Here is a 26301-nt window from a genome sequence, read left to right as displayed (position 1 = left end):
GTCCTTGTAACTGCTTCTTTATTTTTAATTGCTGCATAATATTCCACTGTGGAGATGCATAATAATAGTCAAGGAAGTTTTAGTAGTGTGCCCACTTTTTTTTTTTTTTAAACCATTTCACCAATATTGTGTTTAATAACCTTCCACATGTAATTTTGTTTTCTTCTGTGAGACTATTGGAGAAGGCAATGGCACCCCACTCCAGTACTCTTACCTGGAAAATCCCATGGATGGAGGAGCCTGGTGGGCTGCAGTCCATGGGGTCGCTAAGAGTCAGACACGACTGACCGACTTCACTTTCACTTTTCACTTTCATGCATTGGAGAAGGAAATGGCAACCCACTCCAATGTTCTTGCCTGGAGAATCCCAGGGACGGGGGAGCCTGGTGGGCTGCAATCTCTGGGGTCGCACAGAGTCGGACATGACTGAAATGACTTAGCAGCAGCAGTGAGACTATCTACAGGATATTTCCTGGAAGTGCTATTGGAGGGCTAAAGGATATTTGCACTTATACTTTTTATCAGTTCAGTCACTCAGTCATGTCCAACTCTTTGCAACCCCATGGACTTGAGCACACTAGGCTTCCCTGTCCATCACCAACTCCCAGAACTTGCTCAAACTCATGTCCATTGAATCAGTGATGCCATCCAACCATCTTATTCTCAGTCGTCCCTTTTTCCTCCCACCTTCAATCTTTCCCAGCATCAGGGTCTTTTCCAATGAGTCAGTTCTTTGCATTAGGTGGCCAAAGTATTGGAGTTTCAACTTCATCATTAGTCCTTCTAACGAATATTCAGGACTGGTTTCCTTTAGGATTGACTGGTTGGATCTCCTTGCAGTCCAAGGGACTCTCAAGAGTCTTCTCCAACACCACAGTTCAGAAGCATCAATTCTTCTGCGCTCAGCTGTCTATATAGTCCAACTCTCACAACCATACATGACTAGTGGAAAAACCATAGCTTTGACTTGAGGGACCTTTGTTGGCAGAGTAATGTCTCTGCTTTCCTTCCAAGGAGTAAGCGTCTTTTAATTTCATGGCTGCAGTCACCATTTGTAGTGATTCTGGAGCCCAAGAAATAAAGTCTGTTACTGTTTCCATTGTTTCTGCATCTGTTTGCCATGAAGTGATGGGACCAGATGCCATGATCTTAGTTTTCTGAATGTTGAGTTTTAAGACTACTTTTTCACTTGCTTCTTTCACTTTCATCAAGAGGCTCTTTAGTTCTTCTTCACTTTCTGCCATAAGGGTGATGTCATCTGCATATCTGAGGTTATTGATGTTTTTCCCGGCAGTCTTGATTCCACCTTGTGCTTCATCCAGCCCAGCATTTTGCATAATGTACTCTGCATATGTTAAATAAGCAGGGTGACAATATACAGCCTTGATGTACTCCTTTCCCAATTTGGAACCAGTCTGTTGTTCCATGTCCAGTTCTAAGTGTTTCTTGACCTGCATACAGATTTCTCAAGAGGCAGGTCAGGTTGTCTGGTATTCCCATCTCTTAAAGGATTTTCCACAGTTTGTTGTGATCCACACAGTCAGAGGCTTTGGTGTAGTCAATAAAGCAGAAGTAGATGTTTTTCTAGAACTCTCTTGCTTTTGTGATTGATCCAGCAGGTGTTGGCAATTTGATCTCTGATTCCTCTGCCTTTTCTAAATCCAGCTTGAACATCTGGAAGTTCACAGTTCACGTACTGCTGAAGCCTGGCTTGGAGAATTTTGAGCATTACCTTACTAGCACGTGAGATGAGTGCAATTGTGTGGTAGTTTGAACATTCTTTGGCATTGCCTTTCTTTGGGATTGGAATGAAAACTGACCTTTTCCAGTCCTGTGGCCACTGCTGAGTTTTCCCAATTTGCTGGCATTTTGAGTGCAACACTTTTACAGCATCATCTTTTAGGATTTGAAATAGCTCATCTGGAATTCTATCACCTCCACGAGTTTTGTTCATAGCAATGCTTCCTAAGGCCCACTTGACTTCGCATTCCAGGATGTCTAGCTCTAGGTGAGTGATCACACCATCGTGGTTATCTGGGTCATGAAAATCTTTTTTGTGTAGTTCTTCTGTGTGTTCTTAGCACTTTTTATAGATGTTGGAAAATTCCCCCTTAAAGATAGCATACTGCTTTGCACTCATTAAGGACATGAGTTGTTGTTTTCTAATAACTACATGCATTCATTTTGTGGGTTAGAAGAGTTCAACTTTTGAAAATGAATCCTCCTCCTGGTAATTTGAGTGGTTCAGAAGATGGATTAAATCAAATATCCCCATTGCCTGACATAAGTAGTTGAAGTCAAGTGGAAGATGGTAGCCTATACTTTCTGCAGACTTAGAGTATACATTACACTGATCCAGATATGAAAGATCAAAATGTTGGTTTTCAAAGGTTTTGTCTCCTTGGGATGTTTAAGCTCAACATTTACAAGTGACCGTCTGAAAGGATGGAAGGCCCTGAGTATTGGTTTGAGAAGTTGGGTTTCATTGTTCTCAGGAACTATTTTAAGTCCTTGAACTGGGGCATGTTTACTGGTGGTATGTACCGAATGAATAGAAGGGAGTGAGTAGGCTGGAGGGCTGTGGTGACTCAGGAAGGAAAGGAAGAAAACGCAGAATGTGGTGATGGCTGTGGGATTGAAAAGCTCAGGCGGTAGGAAGCAACGCGCAGTTGGCGGGCCCTGTCGATGAAGTGGGGAAAGTGAAGTGTTTGAAGTTGCGGAAGAACATCCAGACAGTGCAGATGATGAAGTCAACAGAGAAGGGGCCAAGTTTGGAAAAGTTGATTTAAAAAAAAAAAAAAAAGTAGGGCTATAAAAGGGTTCTTAAGTATCTCTAACCAGGCAATTCAAGAGAGATTAAAAAACTGGAGAAGGGAATCGGAAGAAATTAACTAGATCTGGAAGTTATCTGCAGGTGAAGTTGAAATTAAGAGTGGATGAGTTCTGGGATGAAGTGGTTGACAGGGGAAAAGCTGTTGATTGAAAACTACATTTTGAAAAGAGGTACTTGCAGTAATGGGCTTCCCAGATGGCTCAGTGGTGGGCATCCGCCTGACAATGCAGGAGACGTGGGTTCGATCCCTGGATGGGGAAGGTCCCCTGAAGAAGGAAATGGCAACCTACTCTTACATTCTTGCCTGGGAGATCCCATGGACAGAGGAGCCTGCTGGTCTACAGTCCAGGGGTTGCAAAAGAGTTGCACACGACTTAGTGACTAAACAACTTGAGTAATAGGAGATGGGATGTAAAGAGCAATTAAGAGAAGAAGTCAGTAATCTGAGAAACAGGAAAAGAATCGGGAGAAATCTAATTGGGAACTCACTTTTTTTTTTTTTAATGGCCTTATTTTAAAATTTTAATTAATTAATTTTTTGGCTGCACTACGAGCCATGTGGGATCTTAGTTCCCAGAGCAGGGATCAAACCCCAGTCCCTGCATTGGAAACATAGTCTTACCACTGGGCTACGTGGGGAGTCCCTCACCTTCATTATTTTTCTCTACATACGATATTGTATTTACTGGATGTTTTCCAGGCAGCTGCCATGTTCTTCCTTTGGTGTAATACCTCAGAAAATTTTGTTGTGTGTATTTTAAAGTTGGAGTTAGTTTTATTCCTGAAGTTGACTATTACACTTGAAAAAAAGTCTTGGAAAAGTAGTTTTGGTGTCAAGCTCTGTGCTCGCTCTGTGCTCCTTCTTTGTGTGGTTTCATAAAATCTTTTCATTTTGTTTTAATATCTGTGGGTCCAACACAAGAAAAAAAAAAAGCCAGCTTATTATTGACTAGATACAAGTCCAGATACCTTGTGCATTTTAACTGATCATTTAAAAAATGTTTCTTGGCTTTGGAAACTCAGCTAATAACAAATGATAAGAATGAGTATCTTTTTTTTTTTTTTTTTTTTTTAAGAAGAACAGTGTGAATTTAGAGTGTACTGTCATGGTGCTTGTCAGGATGGAGCCTAGTCACAGGAAATAATCTAGAGTCAAAGCCAGGGCCCTGTGACTTCACCAGAGTTAGTAGGTGAAATGGTTCAAATGCAGGCTCAGGAGTCATTCTGCCTGGTTCCACTGCACACGAGCAGTATTATGCCCCTGAATTTCACCATCTGGACATGCTAATAATAGTTTGTATATCAGGGTCATTAAGAGGATCCATCCTGGAAGAAAATTAAAGAGAGACTGGAAATTTGCAGATAAATACATGTGCCAGGTGGTAAGTGGGGGAAAATAACAGTAGGACTGATTGTTGCTGTTCCTTGCTCTTTTATACTTGGTAATAGGGAGGGTCTGTCTGATAAAGTGTTTAAACAGAGCCTGCTAGAAGTGAGGAAGCAAACCAGAGACCAGTGAGGAAGCTGATTTGGGGCAAGAGTTTCAGGTGGAGGGGACAGCAAGTGCAGAAACCCTGAGGAGCGGCGTATTGAAGGTACAGCGAGAAGGCCAGAGTCACATGGGCAGAGTGAGAGGAGGAGCAACAGGAAATAATTTCAGAGATAGCCACCGACCAGCACGTGGGTTTTCTCCCCTTTATTCTTATTATTTTTAAAAATCTTTATTGGCCTTTAGCTGCTTGACCATGCTGTACAGCAAAGTTAATCAGCTGTGCATATACATGTACCTCCTCTTTTTCAAATCTCCTTCCCATTTAGGTCACCACAGAGTACTGAGTAGAGTTCCCTGTGCTATACAGTAGGTTCTCATTAATTACCTGTTTTATAGATAGCATCAATAGTGTACATGTAGAGTTTTAAGCATAAGAAGGATTTGGCTTTATTCTGTGTGAAATGGGAAGCCGTTGGGAGTATTACCAGAGTTCATTTTTTAAGTCAGTCTGATTGTCACTTCTTTTCTTAAAAACGCTTCAGTTCTCTACTTGCTTTGGAATAAAAGTTCAAATGCTTTCTTCTGGCACACAAGGTCCTTCATAGTCAGGCCTCTGCCCATTTAGCATTATCTGCTTCCTTCCCACATGTACCCTCCACTTTAGCCAAATTGGGTTACGTGCAGTTCCCTGCATGGGTCACAGTGATTTGTGTCTTCGTGTTTTTCTGCACGCTGATTGTCCTAGGAGACACGCTCGCCCTCAGCTCACATGGTCATGGCTGTGTTTCAGAGGGACCTCTTTGTGCTCCCAGGGCACCCTGTGCCTTGTTCTCTCACCGTCCCCTCCCCGGCCACTTTGTACTCTAGTCGCAGAGTCTTGTAGTGTGCTGTGTTCTTTTACCAGCCTTGATTTGATTTCACTCGTGCCACACCCTTGCCAGTTGAAATTTTGTTCATCCTTCAAGAATCAGCTGAAACACTGCAATCTTTTCTCCCCTTTATGAATCTTTATAAACCTGCCCTCATAAATACTTTGTAGCTTTGTTATACTTAATCATAATTATCCTGAGTTAAAATGCTTCTCTGCCTTACTTCACATAGAATCCTCTGCTTGACTCATTTTTAAGTTTCTGTTGTAGCCCCCAGTATAGTGTCTTGCACAGATTTCACATTAAGTAGATGATCAGGGTATGTAGGATTTATATGATAATTAGAAAAACTGTTGGGTTTCAAGCTGATAAGCTATTGGGTTTCAAAAGCAGCACAAATGAACAGTTAAAATGAGATGCCTATTAAGAAAACAAATTTATTATAACATAATGTTGATGATGGCATGGTTACTCTGATTCTCATATAGTTACTACTGCCAAAAATTAGTGCACCCCTTTTGATATGTGTCGGAGAAGGCAATGGCACCCCACTCCAGTACTCTTGCCTGGAAAATCCCATGGACAGAGGAGCCTGGTAGGCTGCAGTCCATGAGGTCGCTAAGAGTCGGACACGACAGGGTGACTTCACTTTCACTTTTCACTTTCATGCATTGGAGAAGGAAATGGCAACCCACTCCAGTGTTCTTGCCTTGAGAATCCCAGGGATGGGGGAGCCTGGTGGGCTGCCGTCTATGGGGTCGCACAGAGTCGGACACGACTGAAGTGACTTACAGTTTGATATGTGTAGTTTGGCAGGATGTATTCAGACATAAATGTCCATGGTTTTTTTTTTTTGAGTTAGTGATACCCCTTCTGGAAATCATCTTCAGAAAATAATGCAGACTAGAATAACAATTAGAATAGCTGCCTCTACAACTAATGCTGAAAGTTTACTACGTGACAGGCACCGTGTAAAGCCCTTTACACACATTACTTTATTTCTCAGAATCCAAAGACGTATCGATGCTAGTAATCTCATGTCGTATATGGGGAAATTGAGGCACAAAGAAAATGACTGACTTGCTGCCATGTTGTCAAGCCAAGAGTCCTACAAACCAAATTCATACCCCTAATTTTATAATGTGATAAAGCCTAGGCACAAAACTATTCACAGCTGTGTTACATAGAGTAGATAAATTGGAAGCAATGTATATAATTAATTATGGTTCATCCATTCAATAGATTAATCTTTTAATAGCTTTATTGAAATAAAATTCACATAATATTTATCTCTTTAAAATCTACAAGTCAGTGGTTTCCGGTATATTCACAGTTACACAACTATTACCATTACCCCACTTCAGAACACTTTATCACCCTCGAAGAAATCTCATACCCATTAGCAGTCACCCCCTTTTCCTGATTACCCAATAACATCACCAGTCTATTTTCTGTCTCTATAGCTTTGCCTGTTCTGGACATTTTGTATAAATGGAATTGTATAAGATATGGCATTTTGTGCTTGGCCTTCATTTAGCATAATATTTCAAGGTTCATGTTGCAGCAGGTTATAGTACTGCGTTGCTTTTCATCACTGAATAATATTCTAATGTATGGGTATATGACTTTTATCTATCTCATGGACATTTCTGACTAATGTCTAATGGACATATCCGACTAATGGACATTTGGAGTGTTTCTGCTCCTTAGCTATTATGAATATTCATGTCCAGGTTTTTGTGTGGACATATTTTCATTTTTCTTGGAATTGTTGATCAGATGATAACTAAATTTTAGAGGAACTCCCAGACTATTTTCCACAGCAGCTGCATCCTTGTACTTTTCTCCTAGCAGTGTATGTATGAGTGTTCCACCTTCTCTACATCTTTGACGATACTGGCTGTTATCGGTCTCTTTGCTAATAGCCATCCTCGTGGTTTTGGAGTGCTATCTCATTGTGGTTTTGATTTGCATTTCCTTGATGCCTAATGATGTTGAGCATCTTTTCGTGTGCTTATTTGCTGTTTGTAAATCTTGTCTGGAGAAATGTCTGAATCCTTTGCCCCCTTTTAACTGAGTTATTTTTTTTATTATCGAGTTAAAGGAGTTCTTAGTATATTCTAGATACAATCTCATTATCAGATATTTGATTTGCAAAATTTTTCTCTCATCCTGTTGTGTTTTCACTTTCCTGATGGTGTCCTTTGTAGCACAGAGTTTTTAATTTTCATGAAGGCTGATGTTGTTTTTTTTTTTTGCTTTCAGTTTCACATAAGAAAACAGTGCCTAATCCAAGGTCAGTGAAGATTTACTCCTGTGCTTTCTTCAGAGTTTGATAGTTTTAGCTCTTATGAGGAGGTCTTTGGTCCATTTTGAGTTGATTTTTTGTATGTAGTGTGAAGTAGTGTCCAACTTCATAACCGTTTGCATATTAAGATCCAGCACCAGTTGTTGAAAAAAGGCTGATCTTTCTCCTATTGAATTGTCTTGGCACTTTTTTCAGATATCAATGGACCATAAATGTAAGAGTTTATTTACCAGCTGTCAGTTCTGTTCTGATCTGTGTGTCTGTCTTCATCTTAGTACCACACTATGTTGATTCCTGTCACGTTGTAGTAAGTTTTGGCACCATGAAGTGTGAGTCCTCCCAACTTTGTTCTTTTCAAGGTTGTTTTGACTGTTTTGTTCAGTTTTGCTGTGAACCTATAACTGCTGTAAAAAATCTGTTTTTAAAAAAGGACTCCTAAATTGTGGTGTTGGGATTATGGTGATTTCTTTCCTCCTTCGTTTCCTAAAGTTGCTGTAACATGTAACTATATTATATTTATAATTTAAAAAATTTTAGTTTACACAGTTTGGCTAATGGAATACTTTTTTTTTTTTTTTAACTCAACAGGCAACTCTTAGCTTTGTAGCTAAAAACTAGAGTAACCCAACTTTCCAGGGAGAATGTATGAAGGTGAAGAGGTAGGGCATAAGGTGACGGTTAGAATGAGCCAGACTCAGATTTAACACTTGGCTCCATGGATGTGCCTTTCTGTCTCCTGTCAGTTTCCGTCAGTTTCTTCTTTGCCATCTCACTGTCCATTAAAAGCCTTCCCTCTCACCTTAACTAAGACTTTCCTCCAAATATTTAGGTGAATTTTTGGAATCTGGCTAGTCTGTATAATTGCCATCCATAAATGGAATGAATGATGATTGAGTAGCATTAGGGCAAGGATCCAGATAGTGCAGTCTGAGCTGCATAAGTCACTTTGATGGAGGTTGATTTTGAGAAGTGGACAGGGGGAAGTCATCCAAGCAGAGCTCTTTACTGACTTCTCTGCCCTTTTGTTCCTTCAACTCTTTGCATCTGTGTATGTTGTTTTCTTAGGAAATCATGGTGAGGGTAGAGATCTGTAGGTGGTGCTAGTTAAAAGTTTAAATAGGTGCACAGAGAAGCAAGCCTGTGACCGACTCAGTGACAGACTGCTTTTCCTGCGGTGTTTGTCAGCACCACTACAGAGTGTGCATGTGTTTTAAATAGTCTGCGGACTTTCTTTCCAGTGGAAGCAGTGTTAAAATCTCAGTATATTGAAATACTTGATAGGTTTGTGTATTATAAGTGTCCATTTGAAGTTTGTTTCAAAACAAAAGCAAGTTTTATAGACCTGCAAAAACTATTAATACCAGTGTCAACAACAAGCCAACTTTTTTGTAGTATTAAGATGATTTGCACTGTATTTTTTAGCTGAATTAATAAAAGAAGGGGATTTTTAACCCGGATTTTTGTAAAAGCTGTGTTATATTTATTAATTGCATTTAGAAATGTAAAATCATACTTTTTTATTCTCATAAGGCTTAAACTTCTTACATACGTTAAAGAAAAACGAGATGCTGAAGTTATGCAGGTTTTCAGAAATATTTGCAAAGCCATAGTTTTGACAGTTTTTTTTTTTTGACAGTTGTTTTAAAATCAAATACCTGCCATTTTAGGAGAGAGATGTCTTACTGCCAGTTATAGGTTTTGGCTTTTGTAATGTTATGGAAAAACTACATCCTTTAGATTTCAGACTGTAAAAATTAGTTCTAAATAATTCTTATTTTATAAAATACTTTCTTCCCATTTGAAGTTCCATTCATAATTCTTGTGTCTCCCTTTATCTTAAAATACTTGCTTAAAAATACACTTGCAAGCTTGTGCTTCTGTCCAACATAGGATAACAGATTGGATTTACTCTCTCAGCTGTAATCACATAACAAACGAACAAACAAAACCTCCATAAAAAAATATATGAAGTTTCAAACACTGAACAACTGGCAGCAAAGGATGATAATTCCCAAGAAAGCAGAAACAGATGAAGTCTACAATTATCGTAGCTTACTGCCTGGAGAGAGTTTCCAGGCTGCAGCATGGGACCCAGCCTCATCCCAGCAGTCTCTCCAGTAGAGGAGACAGAGCTGGAGGTAAAGGAGGCTATAGTTTGGAGAAGAGGGCACAAAAAGGAAACTTCAAAGGTCTGCAGGGTGTTCCCCCTTAAGCTTTCAGGTGAGTAATAATCAGTGCACATGTTGTATGGAAGCTACCTTAAGCCAGGAACCATCTGAAGAGAGTAGAGGGAATAATACCTGATTCCTTTTCAGGGTTAAAGTAGTATGTATTCCCATCAGCCAAAGGGATTAAACCTCCTAAGTCACAGGACATCCGGTAGTGTATTCAGAAAGGTGTTGCCCCAGCAGTGGTGCTAAACTACAGACTGCTCTCATCCCTTCTAACAAAGCTTAAAAATAGGCCTCAAAATGATCAAACTGTTCTGACTTGCTTCACTCTGTGTAATAGGCTCTAGGTTCATCCCCCTCATTAGGACTGACTCAAATAGTTCTCAGAAACCAACACAAGATTGTAAAGCAATTATCTTCCAATAAAAAAATCAGTCATTGTTGACACCATTAAAAAAAAAAAAGGATCAAACTATTTCCAAGTAATTTAACTGCACCCCAGAACAAAGCTCAAAATGTATAGTTATACAAAAAGTAGCACTCTGTTGTCCAAAAGATAACAAATAACAAATGTTGGTGAGGATGTGGAGAAAAGGGAACCCTTGTGCAACTGTTGGTGGGAATGTAGATTGGTACAGCCATGGTGTGGAGATACTTCTAAAAATTAAAATAGAAACACTGTGTGATCTAGCAGTTCCACTCCTGGATATTTATCCAAAGAAAACAGAATACTAATTAGAAAAAATATATGTAACCATACGTGCTCATTGCAGCATTATTTACAATAGCCAAGATATGAAAGCAACTTAATTACCCATCAGCAGAGGAAAGGATATCGCAGATGTGATATCTTTATACAGTTGTTAAGTCAGACAGAAAGATTAATAGTGTGTGATTTCACTTACATGTGGAATCCAAAACACAAAACCAATGAACAAACATAACAGAAACAGCATTACAGAAACAGAGAACAAACAGGTGATTGCCAGAGGGGAGGGGACTAAGAGAAAGAAAGAAATAGGTCAGAGAAATTAAGAAGTACAAACTTCTGGTTGCAAAAAAAAGAGTCAAGGGTCTGAAATGTACAGTGTGTGGAATATAGTCAGTAACTATGCATATCTTTGGTGACCTGTTGTGACTAGACTTTCTGTGGTGATCATTAGACTTACTGTAATTATCATTTTGAAATGTACAGAAATACTGAATCACTATGTTGTTTAACAGGAACTAACATAGTGTTGTAGGTCAATTATAATTCAAAAACAAATTCATAGAAATGGAGACCAGATTTGTGGTTACCAGAGGTGGGGGCAGGAGAAGGGGAAATTGGGTGAAGGCAGTCAAAAGATACAAACTCCCAGTTATAAGGTAAATAAGTACTAGGATATAATGCATAACATGATAAATATAATTAACACTGCTTCTGCTGCTAAGTCACTTCAGTTGTGTCTGACTCTGTGCGACCCCATAGACGGCAGCCCACTAGGCTCCTCTGTCCCTGGGATTCTTCAGGCAAGAACACTGGAGTGGGTTGCCATTTCCTTCTCCAATAATTAACACTGCTCTGTGTTATATAGGAAGGTTGTTAAGAGAGTAAATCCTGAGTTCTCATTGCAAGGAAATTTCTACTTAATTTTGTATCTGTATGAGATGATGGTTGTGCACTAAAATTATTGTGATCATTTCATGATATGTGTAAGTCAAACCATATGCTGTACAGCTTCAACTTATATACAGTGAAAGTGAAGTCACTCAGTCGTGTCCGACTCTTTGTGACCCCATGGACTGTAGCCTGCCAAACTCCTCCACCCATGGGATTTTCCAGGCAAGAATACTGGAGTGGGTCGCCATTTCCTTCTCCAGGGGATCTTCCTGACCCAAGGATCGAACCCTGGTCTCCTGCACCGCAGGCAGACTCTTTACTGTCTGAGCCACCAGGAAAGCCCTCAACTTATACAGTGCTAGATGTCAATTATATCTCAAAAAACTAGAGGGGAAAAAAAAAATAGCACCAAGGTAAAATTCACATCTGGTCTCCAATCAAAAGCATCAGACTTGCAAGGAAGCAGTCCTTGAGGAGGAAAATTAAAAAATAGAAACAGATCCAGAAATGACACAGGTGATAGAATTAGTGGACGAAAACGTTATTTTTGTTCACTGATATCTAGCACTGTATTATTTGAAGGTGTACAGCATATGGTTTGACTTACATCTTAAAATGATCACAATAAGTTTAGTGAACAGCCATCATCTCATATAACTGGACAAGTAGACAAAAAAATTAGTAATGATTTAGAAGAGTTAAACTATTATCAACCAACTGACCAAACTGACATTTATATGACATTCTACCCAATACAAGCAGAATACATATTTTGTCCAGTTGCACAGAAGAACATTTACCAACACATTTTAGTCCATAAAATAGTATCAATAAAATTACTTAAATCATAAAAAGTATGTTATCTAACTGAAAGGGAATTAAATTTATAGTCAACAATAGAAGGATATGTGGAAAACTTTTAAACATTTAGAAACTAACTGATTTTTAAGAAGCTCATGAGTCAGAGGAAAAAAAGATGAATTTAGAAAGCATTTTGTAGAGAATGAAAACACAACATATCAAAATTTGTGGGATGTAGCTAATGTAATGCTCAGGGGGAAATTCACTAAATACCTACATTAGAGAAAGTCAAGTTGAGCAAATCATTGTCCTCAGCTTCTACCTTGAGAAACTAGAAGAGAATATCAGACCCATAGTAAGCATAAGAAATGAGCTAAAGATCAAATCCAAAACCATGAAATAGAAAAACAGAAAGTTAATGAAATCAAAAGCTGGTTCTTTGAGAAGACCAATAAAACTGATAAACCTCTATCCTGTTGGATCAGGAGCAAAAGAAGACACAAGTTAGCAGCATCAGTAATGAAAGAGCCAGCAAAGCTGCAGGTACTGTGGTCTTTAAAAGGCTGTGTAAGAGAAGGGTATGAATTACTTGATGTCAGTACATTAGACACTTAAATGAAGTGGGTAAATTTTTGAAAGACACAAAATACCAGTGCTCACTCAGGAAAATATGAATAGCCTGAATAATCTTATGTCTGTTAAAGAAATTGAATTCCCCCAAAGAAAACTCTGGGCCCGGATGACTTCCCTGATGAATTCTAGCAAATATTTTTGGAGGTCATGATACGAAATTTAAACATATTCTTCCATTAAGTTGGAGAGAATCCTTCTTAACTCATTCTATAACAATTGTATTGTCCTGATACTAAAACCAAATACACTACAAGAAAAAGTTACAGACTCGTATCCTTCATGAACACAGTTGCACAACTCTTAACAAAATTTTAGCAAATACACTCCGACAACATATAAAACGATAAAAAAATACAGTGACCAAGTGAGATTTGTCCCAGGAATTCAAGGTTGGTTTGACATTTCAAAATCAATATCATATAGTAAAGTAAAAATGGAAAACCATGTGATCAATTCAATAGATGCAGAAAAAGCATTTAACAAAATCCATCATTAAAAACTGCCAACAAATTAGGGAAAGAAAGAAACTTCCTCAGTCTGATAAAGGACATCCATGAAAAACTAATAGCTGAAATCATACTTAGCACTGAAAGACTGAATCCTTCCCTTCCAACATTAGGAACAAAGCATGATGTCCACTGTGAGTCACAGCTTGAATTCAGGACTGTACTTGAACTTATAGCCAGTGCAGTCAAATAAGAAAAGAAATAAAAGGCATTCAGATTGGAATAGAAGAAGTAAAACTTATTATCACAGATAACATGATTGCCCATGATTTCTTTAAAAAGAAAAAAAGCTATTAGGATTAAGTGCACTTAGCAAAGTGGCCCCCTTCATGGATCACACCCTTGTGGCAAAGAGACTCGCATAGTTCAGTGAAGTTATGAGCCATGCCGTACAGGGGCATCCAAGACAGATGAGTGATAGCGAAGAGTTGTGAATCAACTCCGAACATTCGTTGGAAAGACTTGCTGAAGCTCCAATACTTTGGCCACCAGATGCGATGAGCTGACTCATTGGAAAAGACCCTGATGCTGGGAAAGGTTGAAGGCAGGATGAGAAGAGGAGGCAGAGGATAAGATGGTTAGGTAGCATCACTGATTCAGTGGATATGAATTTGAGCAAATTCCTGGAGATAGTAGAGGGCAGAGGAGCCTGGTGTGCTACAATCCTTGGGGTTGCAGAGTTGGACATGACTTAGCAACCGAACACCAACAAGCAAAATTGCAAGATATAAGATCAATACAGAAAAGTCAACTATATTTCTATATACTAGAAAACAAACAGCCAGAAGTTGAAATTTTAAAAGAATACCATTTGTAGTAAAATTTGAAATACTAAGTACCTAAGGATAAATTTCCTAAAAGATATGTAAGATCTCTCCACTGGAATCTATTAGATATTACTGAGAGGGATTAAGGAAAACTAAGATAAATGAAGATATACTGTACTCAAGGATTGGAAGCTCAATAATGTCTGTTTTCTCTAAAGGTATAGATTCAGTGCAACCTCAATCAGAAATTCAGCTGGCAATGTGTAGAGAGTGTCAAGTTGGTTTTAAAGTTTATATGGTAATGCAAAGGTCCTAGGATAGAAGAGAGCTTCCCTTGTGGCTCAGCTGGTAAAGAATCTGCCTGCAATGCAGGAGACCTCGGTTTGATCCCTGGGTTGGGAAGATTCCCTGGAGTAGGGAAAGGCTACCCACTCCAGTATTCTGGCCTGGAGAATTCCATGGACTGTACAGTCCACGGGGTTGCAAAGAGTCAGACATGACTGAGTGGCTTTCACTTCACTTAGAATAGAAGAATAGAGAGGACTTAAAACCATCTGATTTCTAAAACTTACTATAGCTACAATAATGAAGACAGTGATATTGATGTAAAGTAAGTAGACCCATGGAACAGAGAATATGGTCAGTTTCTGAGTACAGTGCCAAATCAATTAAATAGAAAAATGGTTAGTGTTTACAACAAATGGTAGGGGAACAACTTGATATTCATATGCAAAACACTAAATCCATACCTTATTCCATACCTTATATGCTGCTGCTGCTGCTAACTCGCTTCAGTCGTTTCCGACTCTGTGCGACCCCGTGGACGGCAGCCCACCAGGCCCCTCCATCCATGGGATTTTCCAGGCAAGAGTACTGGAGTGGGGTGCCATTACCTTATATATAAAAGTTAATTCAAAATTGACCATAGACCTAAATGTAAGGCCCAAATCAATAAAATTTTTAGAAGAAAATATTTTTGATTTTGGGTTTGGTAAAGATTTTTAAGATACAACACCAAAAGCATGATTTATAATAGAAGAAAAAGATAAATTGGAGTATATCAATTAAGAACATCTCTTTGAAAGCCACCTTTAAGAGAATAAAAGGACAAGTCACAGACTGGGAGAAAATATTAACAGATCACATCTGATTAAAGATATTCAGATTGAACAAGGAACTCTCAAAACTTAAGAAAATTAAGTCAAAAATAAGCAAAAGATTTGGACAGTTCACCAAAGAAGATACACAGATGGCAAGTCAGCCCATGAAAAGATGATCAACACTGTTACTCATTAGGAAAATGCAGATTAAAATCATAATAAGACACCACTATGTAGATGTTAGGATGTCTTCAGTTAAAAAGGCCTACAGTACTGTTAGTGAGGACATGGAGCAGCTGAAACGTTTACACACTTCTATACAAAATGGTACATCTACTTTGTAAAGCAGTTTGCCACTTTCTTAAAGACCTAAAATATACACCTGCTCTGTGATTTAGCCTTTTCCACGCGTAGGCGTTTATTTAAGAGAAATGAATGCATATGACCACATAAAGATTTGTACCCAAATATTCATAGCAGCTTTATTTGTAACAGGCAAAAATTGCAAACAGTCCAAGTGTGCATCAACAGCAAACATTGTGCCCTGCCTCATACAATGGAATCCTACACAGCGACAAAAAGGAACGAACTGTTGATGCATGCAGCAATGTATTTTATTCTCAAAGTAAGAGAATTCAGGAGGAAAACAAGACATTCCGTTTATATGAAATTCTATAAAATACAAACTATTCAGAAAGCAAATCAGAGATTGCTCTGATGTAAGCCAGAGAGAAGTGAATCATAAAGAGATACAAAGAAAATTTGTGGCTGACAAATATATTCATTATGTTGATTGCAGTGATGGCTTTATGAATACATATATGTATGTCAAAACTTACAAATTGTATATTCTTTAAATATATGCAGTTTATTGTCAACTCTTAAAAAAAATTTTGTGTGTTCTACATTTGGGGATAGCAAGCTGCTTGCATTTCAGAATCAGATAAGGGACTCAGTTTTTAAACTAATTTTTAAGTGATTAAGTTTGAGGTGAGAAAACATGCACTGTATTTATCAAGTTTACTTATAATTTTTAACTTATTACAAAATTGAGAAACTGAATAAATGTTCTAATTTGGGCTTTCTGAAAGTCTGAAGAATTTTTTATAATAATGTATCAAATGTTAGATTTAATTCTGTTGTCAGATTAGAACATTGTAAACCAACTGGATGGTAAATAAATGGAGAGAGAGGAAGGAATGTTGAAAGAATACTGAGTGTAAGATGGTGGAAGTCAACAGAATTCTAGGCTTGGGAGACATTCTTACGATCTTGTTTGGATGACTAGGCATCTAAGATAGATAGAAGAATAAAGATCCCTCCAAAGATGCCCACATCCTAACTCCTGGAATTTATTAGTGTTACCTAACAGAGAAGAAGGGAATATGCAGATATGATCAAGGTTAAAGGTTTGAGGTGGGGAAATTTTCCTGGATTATCTAGGTGAGCCCAACATAATCACAGGGATTCTTAAGAAAGCAGAGAAACTTTCCCATCTGTGGCCAGAGGGAGAAGGTGACCATAGCACCATCTACATTTGGGGATAGCAAGGATGACCAGAGAGAAGATGATATTGCTGGCTTTGGAAATGGAGGAAGTGGGCCATAAGGCTGCTTATATAACTTATATGCAGAGTATATCATAAATGCCAGGCTGGATGAAGCATAGCTGCAATCAAGATTGCCAGGAGAAATATCAATAACCTCAGATATGCAGATGACACTACTCTTACGGCAGAAAGTGAAGAAGAGCTAAAGAGCCTCTTGATGAAAGTGAAAGAGGAGAGTGAAAAAGCTGGCTTAAAACTCAACATTCAAAAAACTAAGATCATGGCATCTGTTCCCATCACTCCATGTCAGATAGATGGAGAAACTATGGAAGCAGTGACAGACTTTCTTTTCTTGGGCTCCAGAATCACTGCAAATGGTGACTGCAGCCATGAAGTTAAGAGATGCTTGCTCCTTGGAAGAAAAGCTATGATCAACCTAGATAGCATATTGAAAAACAGAGACATTACTTTGCCAACAAAGGTCTGTCCAGTCAAAGCTATGGTTTTTCCAGTGGTCATGTATGGATGTGAGAGTTGGACTGTGAAGAAAACTGAACGATGAAGATTTGATGATTTTGAACTGTTGTGTTGGAGAAGACTACTGAAAGTCCCTTGGACTGCAGGGAGATCAAACCAGTCAGTCCTAAAGGAAATCAGTCCTGAATATCCATTGGAAGGACTGATGCTGAAGCTCCAATTCTTTGGCCTCATGATATGAAGAACTGACTACTGGAAAAGATCCTGATGCTGGGAAAGATTGAAGGCAGGAGGAGAAGGGGATGACAGAGGATGAGATGGTTGGATGGCATCACTGACTCGATGGACATGAGATTGAGGAAGCTCTGGGAGTTGATGATGGACAGGGAAGCCTGGCGTGCTGCAGTCCATGGGGGTCGCAAAGACTCAAACACGAATGAGCGACTGAATTGAGCTGATGGGCAGCCTCTAGAGTCTAGAAAAAGCAGAAGACTCTTTCCTAGAGCATCCAGGAGGAGTGCAGCCATGCTAGCACCTTGATTTTAGCCCAATGAGACCCATTTCTATCTTCTGCGCTCCGTAACTGTGAGATAAGAAGTGCATATTGTTTAAGCCATTACATTGGTGAACTGTTGCGGCAGCTGTAGAAAATATCTAAGAGGATAACCCTCAGAATTAATAAAGTTTTACCAGAAGATTGCAGTAGAAAGTGAACTCTGTGATACCAGAATAACTTTTTCCATTCCTTGGGAATTGTTTTCCATTCCACATATCAAACGACATTTTCCTATAAGGTAAAACATGCACTTATTCATTAAAAAGTAATCCTAGATATAAAACATTAGAGTTGGAACTTCCTTGGTGGCTTACTGGATAGGAATCCGCCTGCCAAGGCAGGGGACATTTGTTTGTCCCTGGTCCGGGATGATCCCACACACCCTGGAGCAGCTCAGCCCGTGTGCTGCAACTCCTGAGCCCAGGTGCCCTAGAGCCTGTGCTCTGCAACCAGAGAAGCCACCACAGCCACCCCTTGCTCCAACTAGAGAACGCCTGTGTGCAGGATTGAATGCTCAGTGCAACCAAAAATAAATTTTTTTAAAAAATTAGGAGTTGGAATAAATCTTAGATTTATCACTCTAGTCTAACCCCACCCCCTCTACCCCCACCCCCAAAATTTACAGATGGAGAAATGGAAAACTGAGCAAGAACCAAAGATCCTGTAGCTTAGTTACAACAGGTTTGAGGTTAAATTCAGGCACAGGGCAGTACTCTATTGTATACATGCCCTATAATTAGAAATTTGTTCTGGAAGCATGGAATATATGAGTCATTCCAAAGAGGGTGTTTACTTGGGAAGATGGACAAATCTTTATCTAGCTGGCAGGATTCACTTAGGAGGTTAACTTGTCAGCTTGGAAGGTCCTCTCTTAGGTATGGTGTCATTCTCCAGGTTAGATTTTTCAGAGTAGACCTAGAAAAGGAATATAGTCAACTGATAATTAAATTTCAGTGCTGATGCCTTACACTGTCTACTATTTTATTATCTTTACATTGATTGCTTTTGAATATCACAGTTCATTTGTGTTTATCGAGTGCCTCTTGTATGTCCATTTACACTAGGTGGTGGGGGTTCAAAAATGAATAGGACACACTCTGCCTGTGTGATGTTTACAGCCCTTCTGCCGTATGTTACCTTGTTGTCCTGTTCTTAGAAATCATCAGCAGACTTGGAATCAAACTGATCCAAATGAGTCAACTCAAGTTAATATACCTCTGTGGCACAGGTAGAAATATAATTTTTCTATCAAAACATGAATAGAGGCTCACTCCTGTGTTTACCCTTAGCAGCGTGTAAGTTCTATGGAAATTATTTCATCTGTACTGCCACAGGGCATAGTAATCAGAAGTGAGGTTGGGACATTAAAAGTTTGAAAGCCAGTTTCACTTTCCTAGAAGCAATTGCAACTGTACTTTTATTTATTTTTTTTAATATTTATTTTTATTTGTTTGGCTGTGACCAGGGTCTTAGTTGCGTCTCTGATCTTTACTGAGACATGCAAGATCTTCAGCTGCGACTTGCAGGATCTAGTTCCCTGATGAGATCAATCCCAGGCCCCCCTGCATTGGGAGCACTGAGTCTTAGCCACTGGACTATGAATTAGGGCGCCCCTATACTTATATCTTAATTACCTTGTAGAATCTGATAACTCCCAAATGTATACTGTCACCCAGAGCTCTCCTGAGTGCAGACTTCATCTCCCGACTGCCTTCTGGATCTCTTACAAGCACCCCTCATTCAACCAGAGTTTGCTTCCTCTACATAGGAGGCACTCCACCATGTTTGAATTAAATTGAACAGAAAGAATAAAAAATCCTGATGAGTGCAATGAAGTATTTTCATCATTTCATCTTTTTTTTAAAAAAACTTGTCTTAAAAATCATGAAAGAAATGTATACTTATCGTTAATATTTAAATGATAAATTTTACAAATGAAAATTCCTTTTTACCCTCCTAAATCTCATTTTCCAGAGGTAACACTATCTTAACAGTGGTTAAATATACATTTCTTGTATATATTAGTAAATGTACACCATTTTCTTCCTAAAAATAGGATCATACTAATTCTTCTGCAGCTTCCCATTCACTTCATAGTACATGTTGGACAGTGTTCCAACTTGCATGTCATTGTTAGAAGATTGCGTATCTAGAATAAGGGCTTCCTTGTGGCTCAGCTGGTAAAGAATCTGCCTGCAGTGCAGGAGACCTGGGTTCAGTCCCTGGGTTGGGAAGATCCCCTGGAGAAGGGAAAGGCTACCCACGCCAGTATTCTGGCCTGGAGAATTCCATGGACTGTATCATCCATGTGGTTGCAAAGAGTCGGATATGACTGAGTGACTTACACTTTATCTAGAATAGCTAAGGCCTCACCTGTTTCCTATGAATATTTTTAGAGTTTAATTGTCTTAACTCTAGGAAAGAACAATGATGAAAAAGACATTTTGGCATGTAATATTTGCATAATTGTAATCCAGTGCTCTAAAATGATTGTATACACCAAATCTATACTGGGAACCATAGTTGGTTACTGCAAATAATTGTGATATACCACATTGTCTGTACCACGTATATTGTCCCTTTTTGACATCATCGAGTGACTTTGGTTTTGTTTACAGCCCAGAGAACCAAATCATTGGGCACTGTGCATTCTAACAACACATTTCATTTATTACAGTGGTGTTCTTTTTTAATGGATGGACATCTACAAAATCCTTTCTCAGTTCATTTGTTTTGATGTTTTTGATGTTTAGACTCTTAGCTCAATATTCTCTTTAGATTTATCTCATCCTTTTTAAAGACTGAATAATATTCTTATGGTATGAATTTGTGAATTTTCATTTAAACATTCCTCTTGAGGAAAACCTTACTTTTATTTAGCCATATTAATTTAGCTGTAAGTTAAAGAAAGAAAGTGAAGTCACTCAGTCGTGTCCAACTCTTTGTGACCCCATGGTCTGTAGCCTACCAGGCTCCTCCGTCCATGGGATTTTGCAGGCAAGAATACTGGAGTGGGTTGCCATTTCCTTCTCCAGGAGATCTTCCCAACCTAGGGGTTGAACCCAGGTCTCCCGCATTGTAGGCAGACACTACCTTCTGAGCCACCAGGGAAAATCTATGCTTGTGTTCTTACTCTCAAATCATTACTTTTTTGTTTCCCTGTGACTTTTTCCCCTGTGTATTTAAGCTTGTCTAGTTATTTCTTATTCTTCAGTTCCCTTTCAACCAAAGCATTTTATTGTTTCCCTTTGTAAGCATAATATGAGTATCAAAATTCTCACCTGTCACTCTTGCATCTTATACATACCCTTCTACTTTATATTCACGTATGCTGCCGTTCTCTCCTTTCCGTTTAACTGCTCAATCTTCACCACTTCCTAGTGCCTTTGGGAGATATTAGAAAGTGAAGCCACTCAGTCGTGTCCGACTCTTAGCGACCCCATGGACTGTAGCCTACCAGGCTCCTCCGTCCATGGAATTTTCCAGAGTACTGGAGTAGGTTGCTATTTCCTTCTCCAGGGGATCTTCCCTGACCCAGGGATTGAACCCTGGTCTCCCCCATTGTAGGCAGATGCTTTACCATCTGCACCACCAGCAAAATCGGGAGATACTAGGGAATACATAAAATCCGCATTTTTTTTCTTTAAAAACTTTTTAGCCACATATGTATTCATGGGAGATGTCCCATTTTATTCTAAGAATCTTCAGAAACATTTGGGAGGTAATTGCATCCATGAAGTAAGGACATGCTAAGAAAAAATGAGCAATCAGATAGTAAGAGTATACAGAAATAAACATTAGTTTTAAAAATCCATTGTACAGATTAAGTGACAACAGTGGACATGGCTGACAAACAAAAGGTGATCTAGAAATTTCATCAAAAGGTATCTTTTAGGATATAGAGCAAAAGGACAAAGATGGAATCTGAGAGAAAAGACCAATGTTTCTCAACCCTGTGTGCACACTAGAATCATCTGAGATGCTTTCTAAAAACACGGATATCCTGATCACAGGCCAGTTTCATCCAGACTCTCTGAAAGTGGGTCCACAGGCATCAGTGACTTTTTAAAGCTTCTTGAGTACTTCTGATATTTATCCCAGAAACATGTTTAGGCGACCTGAAGGATATAACCAGGATATAACCAAGGATATACCCAAGTCTGTCTAATAATACTTCTGAAAGCAGAGGACAGACATTGAAGGAAAAGAAATAGTAGGAACTTCCCTGAGATCTCCAGAGTCTTGTTTTCAGTATTTAAGGACCAGGATGTTAAGGCCCTTGCACAGATGAAGGAAAGAAGACAAATACTATATATATCCTAGTGGTATAGCTGAACCTCTGGAATAAAGAAAATTTTTACCTCTTTATAGAAGAAAATGGGAGCCACCTTGTGCATTTGGGAAGGAGGGAAGCCTGCCTGTCCTAATTGATGGAACACTGCATCTGCTGTCCGCAGGCGGGGCTCTGCTTAATTTCTCTGCTCTTTGGGAGGGTGTCCAGGTTCCCTTGGGAAGAGCTGTTATAGCTGGTGTTTAGAAGGCAGTTTGCTCTTTGTTCTCTCCTTGGGACTGATCTCTTCTGCGTTCTAGTTCAGGGATACATTTTTTCTTGTTTTCAAGCTCAGAGCTTTATAAGTTTTTCTATCTCTCCAGTGCCATTTCAGAGGGAGAAAGTTGACCTTGGTCCTGTCTTTCAACATTTGCCATTTGGATGTTCTCGTGTTTTCTAGATTTTTTGTTTTGTTTTGTTTTAATACTAATTTAACTCTTTGCCTCCTACTCATTTAAGAACAGTAATTTACCCAAGTAAATGGTTAGTGACAGGAGTAACTATAAATTTGGTCTATTAACTTTGCTTTCTTCAATAATTACTGGGAAAAGTGAATTTACCAAAGCATTGTATGCATCTGAGAGAGACAATAAAGGAGGAAGCAATTTGTAGCTATCAAGTGGTAGTTCAATTTAGGATTCTTTTTCCTCTCCCATCTTTATGATTGGACATCCCGGAATCTTTGGTCTCTCCCTCCAGAATTGATGCAGAACGCTTCTGGAGGCTCAACTCAGAACTGTGGGATTGCACTGGAAGTGCAGAAGGTGTCCTCAATTAAGGGGAAGGTCAGAGGACTAAGGAGAGTGCAGTGGCATTACGTACTTCACGTTGCTGAGCAGTTATCACCACTCTTTTTCAGAACCTTTATATCTCCCCCAAAAGACACTCTGTATCCATTAAACCACTACTCTCTATTCTCTGCTCTCCCAGCCCCTGGTAATCTTTATTCTATTTTCTGTCTCTCTAAACTTGCCTATTCTATATACTTCATATATGTAAAATTATACAATATTTGTCCTTTTGTGTCTTATTTTACTTAGCATAACATTTTCAGGTTCCTCCACATTGTAGTATGTATCAGCATTTCATTCCTTTTTATGGCCAGATAATATTCATTTTAACATATATAATTCATACTGCACACATAGCCATATTTTGTTTATGGACACTTGGATTTTTTTCTAAGCTTTTGGCTTTTGTGCATCATGCTGCTATACCTGTTTGAGTCTCTGGTTTTACTTCTTTTGGGTACATACCCAGGAGTGGAATGGCTGAATCCTATGGTAATTTTACGTTTAATATTTTGAGGAACCACCAAACCTTTCCACAGAAGCTGCACCATTTTACATTACTACCAGCAGTGCATGAGGGTTCCGATTTCTCTACATCTTCACCAACACTTTCCCTTTTTTGATAATAACCATCCTGATGGGTGTGAAGTGCTATCTTATTGTGATTTTGATTTGCATTTCCTTTATGAATAATGATGCTGAACATCTTTTCATGTACTTATTGGTTGTTTGCATATGTTCTTGGAGGTTTCTTTTTTAAAGGAGGAAAAGTAAATGTATGAACATGTCTTAGAGTGTTTTTTGTCATCTCTCCATTCCCCACCCCAGTGTAAAGAACCGAATAACTGGAGGGACATAGGTGAATAGATACAGTGTGCGATTTCATATAGACGTATAGTCTATACATTTGGTGTTGCTTCCTGTGTGTGCACGTATATCCTGTCTTTTATATGTATGTATTGTCTATAGATAGATAAATCCTCCTGACGCTCCTCTGTGACTGGACTTGAGTGTTACTGGCCTGGGATTGAAAGTAAATGAGGGCTTTCCAGTTCATCCTTTCATGAATATTCTCAAAATTAGGATGCACTTACACTGCATTCAGTCTTAAGCCCTTCCTTGTGTTTTCTTCCTTTTGTGCTTTAGTTTTAGGAGACTAAAAACCTTTATGGCTCAGACATATGTGGTACTAAAAAATGTAATTTTCTGTGCTCCTACCAAAGTAGCCAGTTTCTCTATTCTTTTCTGCCTTCTTTGTGAAAACTCTTGCTAGACAGTAGGATAATCTTTGATACAAGATACATATATTTTAACAAAGAGAACAATGAGTAGAGTATGTAATATGCAAGGTTAATTTAGTGGAAAAACCTTTAGAATGATTTCTCACTTGGGGGAATATGACAATATAGTTAGGTAAATTGAAGTTTTCAGTGCACTGTTGATGAAATGCTCAACATAGTCTCATTTTTCTGTGCTGTCTCAGGTGTTTGCTGACCAGCACTTTGGAGAATGCATGCTTATCCATAACAGAACGAACTGTGTGTTCTCTTTCTGAGGCACTGGGCAGCAGTTTCCCCCTTTAGACAGTTCAGAACAGTAAGCTTTATCATAGATTAATATCCATAGCTACAGAGTGATTTTAAATCCAGAATAAATATAGGGTAGGGAACAAAGACACAGCTCTCTCATAAAAAAAGTGAAACTTTCTCAGTGTGTCCAGTTGGTTTTTAGGAATTATCTGTTCTTACAGCCTTTTTTTCATGTAACACTGGATAAGAGAAGTTTTTATTTGTTTTGTCTAATTCAAAAATCTGTATCAGATGGCATAACTGGAATTAAGGGTAAATACTTAGAAAGTTCAGTTTATTTATTTATTCTTCCAGATTCATCTGCCTTTGAAAGTTCAACAAAGCTTTAGTTTGGTTTTTATCTTTGTGTTTTAATTATTTGTGCTACTTCTTTTCACGTGGACTCCATACTGGTCAAAATCATTTTCAGATCATGAAGGTTATTTGTATCCCTTCAAGTGTTAGAACCAAAACTGAAGAGCAAATTCTTTTATCAACTGAGATTTGTAAAGCTTGCAAATCAATGTATACAAGTTCCCTATTTATTTGAATTTGAGCAAGCCACTGTTTCTAAAGGGGAGGGTTAGAACCAAAAGGAAATGTTTTTTTGAATCACAGAGTTTTCATCTGAAAGTTTAGCTGAACACCAAATGACGAACATTCAGAAGAAAGGCCTTGCCTTTGGATGTGTTGCGTTCGTGCTTTCTGAATGCTTTGTTTTTAGCTGTTTGTGCTCACACAGGCCGTCAATAATTTGAAAGTACGAGGCACACGTCATGGCACCTCATCCCTAAATGCTTCAGTATGTCTCCACTAAGAATGAGGAGATTATTCTATACAGAACCACAATACTATATCACACTCTAGAAAGCTAACATTATACAACAATGGTAAGGTAATATATAGTCTGTTTTTCCAAATTTTCCTCAAAATTTGCTTCTGTAAATTTTTGTTCCTCCTAATCCGATATCTAGCCAAGGATCACACATTGCATTTGGTAGTTGTGTCTCTTTAGTCTTTTTAAACCAGAGCAGGCCCCTTTCCTTTCTTTAAATGTTTTTTCTTTTATAACATTAACATTTTGAGGAGTCTAAGCCAGTTGTCTTGTAGAATGTTCTACACCCTACTTTTGTCTTTTCTTCTTGCTTAGTTTCAGGTTAAACATTTTTGGTAGGAATACCACTTGTATACTTCCTATTACATCACAGCAGGAGGCACAGTGATACACCAGCCTGTGTTAAAGAAGATGCAGAGTTTGGTCACGATGTAGGTTACTTGTGTGATCAGACCACTCCACTGGAAAGCCCTTTTCCTTTTTTTAAGTATAAGTAGTCTGTAGGGTCATGCTTCAAGACCCTCTGACTGTCCTGTTCCCTAATAACCTCTCACTTGATGGTTTTAACTTGTTTATTGATGTGGTTTTCCTAGGGGTTTACTGATGGATGTCAATGTATCTGTAAAGCCCGACCTCCAAAATGTTTAAAAGATCTTTTCTCCCTGTTTTTGAAGCGCTTTCTGCAAATTTCTATGCATGAGAGAAGTGTTTTGTGAGTGGTAGGTTACTGGAATTTGGGTACAAATCTTGTTCATCTAATTTTCCTGTCTTGCCCAGCATCACATACAACAACTAGGTACTTAGTTTTTGTTGTTGTTTGTTTGAGAACACTTTGTTCTGACCTTTCCCTTACCCTGAGCCAAGCATTTGGATCTTTGGTGTCTGGTATAAACTGTACTAGTAAATAAAGCAAAGGGGCTTAGCCCCTGGTTTTTGGTGTTCTCTTTGAAGATTTTTGAGTACAGCAAAGTTTGATTTGTGTCTTTGTTGACATTGAAGTAAGTTTAGGTCAACTGGAAGTGAGTTAAGATACATTTAGTTGTTTAATCATCAGTTTTATCAATAAGACATTTGTCACAAGTATAAAATAGTTCTTTTTGACTGTGTAGGCA

At 38.6% G+C, this 26301-nt stretch overlaps 1 protein-coding gene across 3 annotated transcripts in view; it reads left to right on the top strand.

Annotated features, from left to right (window-relative positions):
• The window catches only part of FKBP5 (FKBP prolyl isomerase 5), a 122297-nt gene that overhangs the window by 16235 nt on the left and 79761 nt on the right, over positions 1–26301 (top strand). The window contains exon 3 of one of the 3 annotated variants that reach the window (XM_070777864.1): positions 7460–7490. The exons of the other annotated variants lie outside the window; for them this stretch is intronic. The gene's annotated coding sequence lies outside the window, so the exon portion shown is untranslated. The remainder of the gene's footprint in view (positions 1–7459; positions 7491–26301) is intronic. 3 annotated transcript variants of the gene reach the window in all.

The sequence above is a fragment of the Bos indicus genome, chromosome 23 (genome assembly GCF_029378745.1).
Source record: "Bos indicus isolate NIAB-ARS_2022 breed Sahiwal x Tharparkar chromosome 23, NIAB-ARS_B.indTharparkar_mat_pri_1.0, whole genome shotgun sequence".
In the NCBI taxonomy this organism is placed as follows: Eukaryota; Metazoa; Chordata; class Mammalia; order Artiodactyla; family Bovidae; genus Bos; species Bos indicus.
The sequence above is the reverse complement of the archived record's forward strand: the minus strand, read 5'-3'. Positions and strand labels throughout refer to the sequence as shown.